At 44.6% G+C, this 5,288-nt stretch overlaps 1 pseudogene; it reads left to right on the top strand.

Annotated features, from left to right (window-relative positions):
• The first annotated feature begins 831 nt into the window (after positions 1 to 831).
• Positions 832 to 3,901, top strand: LOC112885620 (annotated as a pseudogene).
• The last annotated feature ends 1,387 nt before the right edge of the window (positions 3,902 to 5,288 follow it).

Below are 5,288 nucleotides of genomic sequence, written 5' to 3'. Positions count from 1 at the left end.
GGAGCGCGTTCCGGCCGATGCGGTCCTTGGCTTCCCGCAGGATCGCGTTCCTCGCCATCTCTGACCATAGAAATTGCAGAAACAAAAATCAAATATCATTTTTAACCGAAAAACAACAATCGAATTTCGAGACGAGAGCGAGGGAGATGGGGGCGGTTACTCTCCAGGAGGCGAAGGTCGCCATCGATGGCGGCCTGGAGCGCGACTTCGGAGTCCGAGAGCTTGGAGACAGGAGCCATCGCGGGGGGCTCGGGGAATCCTGGAAGGTTCCAGGGCGCGTGCGTGGGCTGGGGTTCTGGTTCTAGGGGCTCGGAGACTGGAGAGGAGAGGGGGGGAGTCTTCGCGTGGAAGGAAGGAAGAGGCATGGGAGGCGGCGTCAATGGCGCGAAACCCGAGGAGCCGACGCGACGGGACGTCGGCGGCCACGTGGCCCTGTGAGGAGCGTCCGGTGATGGGACGGGACGCGTGACGTGGTGCACACCAGTTCGTCTTTGTCGTATCACACTTGGGCTGTTGCAACGAAAAAAAAGAAGGGCTCGCGGGCATAATTTTTATTGGTGACTAATCTTGACATAATTAACAGTGGCTGTCAAACAAAACGTCACGCGTCCCGTCCCATCACCGGACGCTCCTCACAGGGCCACGTGGCCGCCGACGTCCCGTCGCGTCGGCTCCTCGGGTTTCGCGCCATTGACGCCGCCTCCCATGCCTCTTCCTTCCTTCCACGCGAAGACTCCCCCCCTCTCCTCTCCAGTCTCCGAGCCCCTAGAACCAGAACCCCAGCCCACGCACGCGCCCTGGAACCTTCCAGGATTCCCCGAGCCCCCCGCGATGGCTCCTGTCTCCAAGCTCTCGGACTCCGAAGTCGCGCTCCAGGCCGCCATCGATGGCGACCTTCGCCTCCTGGAGAGTAACCGCCCCCATCTCCCTCGCTCTCGTCTCGAAATTCGATTGTTGTTTTTCGGTTAAAAATGATATTTGATTTTTGTTTCTGCAATTTCTATGGTCAGAGATGGCGAGGAACGCGATCCTGCGGGAAGCCAAGGACCGCATCGGCCGGAACGCGCTCCACTTCGCCGCGGGGAAGGGCCACCTCGACGTCTGCAGGTTCCTGGTGGAGGAATTGGGGCTCGATGTCAACTCCGCCGCAGGGAGTGCGTGCGAGTCCTGCGCTCTCGGAGAAGTGCCAGTGTCACTGACATTGCTCCCTTGCAGGTGGAACGCGGGTTCACTCCGCCGCGGTCAGAGGAGACGAGAGAGTCCTGGGGTACCTGCTCGGCCGTGGCGGCGACCCAGGGTGCCTGACGCCAAGGGCTCCACGCCGCTGCACGACGCGGCAGAGCAAGGTGCGCTCTGAGTTGGGCCCGAATCGTCTTTGCTCTCCATGTTGTGCTTGAATTGGAGCTTGCAGCAATACCTCTTCGCGCTTCCAGGGCACTGCGAGGCTGTAAGGCTGCTGCTGTCCAAGGGTGTTGATGTGGATCCGGTCAATTACCGCGGGACGCCGCTGCACCTGGCTGCCGCTAAGGACAGGGATCAGGTTGTCAAGATCCTGCTGGAACATGGAGCTGATGTAAGATGTTAGTTTTGCTGTTTCCTCATTACTCTGCTGATTATGGATCGGCAAGCATTTTACATGATCTTGGCTTGTTATGGAAACTGTGATTTGTTTTATTCTGCAGCCTAACAAAGTTGTCAATCACGTCTTCTCACCGCTCATGATGGCATGCTGTGGGCATTCCTTGAAATGCATGAAGCTACTGGTTCAAGTCCAGTTATTTCTTGACTATCCTTAATGTGTTCTAACTCAATAGCCTTTCTATTTCTATAGAATTTGTTGTCATGACTGCGCGTTTCAGTTCTCTCTATTGCTGCCTAAACTTTGTGTTGTCAATTATATAGGCTGGTGCTGATGTGAACTTTATAAGTCCCTCTGGACCATCCATTTTAATGGAGGCAGTTGATGATCACTTAACTGACATTGTCAAGTTCTTGCTAGAGGCTGGAGCTGATCCTAACATTGCCGATGAGGTAATTATGACTCCTTTTTTTTTGCTTTTTGTATCTAGTTTGATACTTAGGGGGCTAAAATCTGGCCTGGTGGTACTTTAAAATCAAGGTTTCTTGAGAGCAGGGGTGCATTGTATTGCATTTGCATTGCACTTGGTGTCTATTCTAGTCCAGTTTTTAAGCTTTGGACTACAGTGATCTGGTTATACTGTGATTTTTTGCTCTAGTGATAGTTACCTGTGCATACATCTATGAATATTTTTGTCATCAATTTTGACCCAGTTCTGCACCTGAGAATCATGGTACCAGATTGTCTAGAACAGACCTGCCACTGTTGAGTATTAGTCTAGGCACACCTAATATTGTTTCCAGCACTTGATCACCAATTAGAAATTTAGAATTTTACAGAAATTAATTTGGCTAGCTTTCACTCAAATTCTGCTCTACTTATTTAGCATTATCTAGAACTACTACTTGCATTGTGATAAATTAAGGAATGTCTCAGTTTTTCTCTTTCCTTTCATTGGCAAAAAACTTGTATTGTTGATATCTTTTTCGTGTTTCATGCCAAATTGTATTAATGTGTTTGGTTTCTCTTTACAATGCAGGATGGGAAACTCCCAATCATGTGTGCAGCAGTTGATGGGCATCGTGAGCTTGTCGAAATACTGCTTCCTAAGACAAGACCAATTCCGTATGTGCCAGACTGGAGCGTTGATGGGATAATTAAAACTATGAAATATCTGCATTTTGGGGCTCAGGTATCTACCCGATGTCTCATACAACCCAACATGTCTCATACAACCCAACAAGTTGATTGCATACAAATTCCCCAATGACTTATTGACTTATTCTTTCAGTTGAACACCCAGTCGGAAAGAAGCTCACCTGCAAGGGTTAAGGTTTACACCCAGTCGGAATCATGTGGAAGCTCACCTGCAAGGTTTAGTTCTCCTTATAATTTCTATACGAAATTATTTGCACATTTCCAAAAAGTTCTGACGTAAGTTTTTTTCATATTATTTAGTGGATCGATGGAGCTGGAATATGAAATGTAAGTTTCTCTGCATCGTGCAAATTTCTTTTTAACAGGAAAGTTAAAAGTAAGCTGGATTATAAATTGTAGGTTTCCAACTGATCCGATGGACACGCGAAGAAGAATTCTTCTTGCTTTGCATAACATAAAGTTTGCAAACCGTAATGATCAGTGGAGAGCTACTGATCCTTATGTACTGGAAAGAGTACAAGGAACTCTACATACTGTGCATTGCAACTTGACTATTGATGATATAAAAGAACATGTTACAGCATTGGAAAATGATGTCAAACTCCATTTGGTAAGCATTGCAATCCATATTATAATCCGAAACTTAGCTTAATCTTAATACCCTTCCAATCCACAAGTTTTTTTTGGTTTATGCAGGCACGTGATCACTATATTTTAGAGGATTGGCACACATATATTGCAGTGTTTGACTATGTTACGCATGACTATATCCAAGACACCCCGCTGACTCAACTTGTAGACACTGATAATGTAGCCAATGAGTCTAATCCCGGAAAGAAGATGAAGATGACTTGCATCGCAGAGTCCACCAACAGTGGCAAGTCAGATTCAAGCATTGGTGAACGTTTTTCAAACCTGATGGAAAATAAAGAAATTGCCGTAGAACTCTTCAAGGGTCGACTGAGTATGAAAAATTGTTGTGACAAAGCTATAAGGTGTGGTTTCAAAGGCAAAGAACTTCGTTGTGTTATAAATTTATGCAGGTTAAATTGGGAGCAGCGTCAGATATTCATGAAACTTGAAGATTCTGAAGCAAAGGACTATGCCTTAGAAGCTATTTACGGGTTTGTCCCGCCGCCACTACCTCCGCCGCCGACCCAGTGAGTTGTATGAACATTTCCGAACTTGTATGGACTCTATATGTTTATTTATGTTGGCTTAGGACATTTGAACTTGTATGAACTTTGTATGAATTTGTATGGACTTGTATGAATATTGTCATATATGAAATATCTGTAATGTGTATTGTCATATATATATATATAAACTGCATGTGATGTCCGTTGTGATATATATATTTTTTTTTGGACCATATACGAGAAAAAAAATAGTTATAACTTTGTCACGTGAGCATCTAATTGGCAAGCAAGTTGCACAACACAACATGCACTCTCTATCCAGGCAATGAATAAAGTTTGTCCCTGTCACTGGTGAATTTCACATGGTTCTGTTACTAGGAGCGATGCAAGAGGATGCGTTGTTATTCAGGAAATATTATGATAATAAAGCCATAAAGGGAGCGGCCCTTTACCCAAAAGCTCCCACGCACAGGAAGCATCTAGCTAACGCGACGTCGATGAAAAAACATGAGCATCTACGTCGATGGAAAAACATGAGCATCTTGGTCGCTGCGGCAGTTCCTGCTGCACGCGTGCGCGGGGTGCCTGGGCCTCAACGGCTACTGCGGCTAAAAAATTTTGACTCCTCATTTGCTGATCAGCCAAACCGATCACAATCGTTTAAATGATTTTACTGGAAATGACCAATCACTTCTAGTTGTTTTAAAATTTTATAAAAAGCAAATTTCTTTAGAAAATCATGAAATTTGTTGAGATGTAATGATATCATATGGGGAAGCTGTGATAAAAATTTGACGAGGTTTCGTGAAAGTTACAACATACGATGCTTAGAAACCGAAGGTTATGCAAAGAGGTGTATGATTTCATGTAAAGGGCAATTAGCTGTTAAGCCTCGTAGATGTCAAATTTTCACGAAAGTTAATTAAAATTTTATCACAGTGTCTTAATATGATAATATGACATCTCGACAAGTTTCATAATTTTCTGACCAAATTTGCTTTTTATACAATTTTAAAACAACTGGAACACAATTTCGTCGCCATGTTTCTAGTCTTTTCTTTGATAAGGCCTCAACGCATGCTCAATAACGTAAATAATAATTTTTCATTCATTTTTTCCACTACTCGAATGACCACGCGGTTCAAATTTATATTATTCAAGAACTTCAATAAATGAAATAAATTGCCGAAATATAGTAACATTTCAAGTAATGAACCAAAATTAAGTTGAGGAGAATGTAGGATCACAATAGGAAAAAAATTTGGACACAATAAAGAAAAAAATATGTTTGATTTGCCGTGTGTCCAAGCTTGGCACTCGGCAAATATTACCTTTGCCGAGTGTCGGTCAGCAGACACTCGGCAAATACACCCTTTGCCGAGTGTCGGACATCCAACACTCGGCAAAGCTAA

Source organism: Panicum hallii, chromosome 3, assembly GCF_002211085.1.
Source record: "Panicum hallii strain FIL2 chromosome 3, PHallii_v3.1, whole genome shotgun sequence".
Classification (NCBI taxonomy): Eukaryota; Viridiplantae; Streptophyta; class Magnoliopsida; order Poales; family Poaceae; genus Panicum; species Panicum hallii.
The sequence above is the reverse complement of the archived record's forward strand: the minus strand, read 5'-3'. Positions and strand labels throughout refer to the sequence as shown.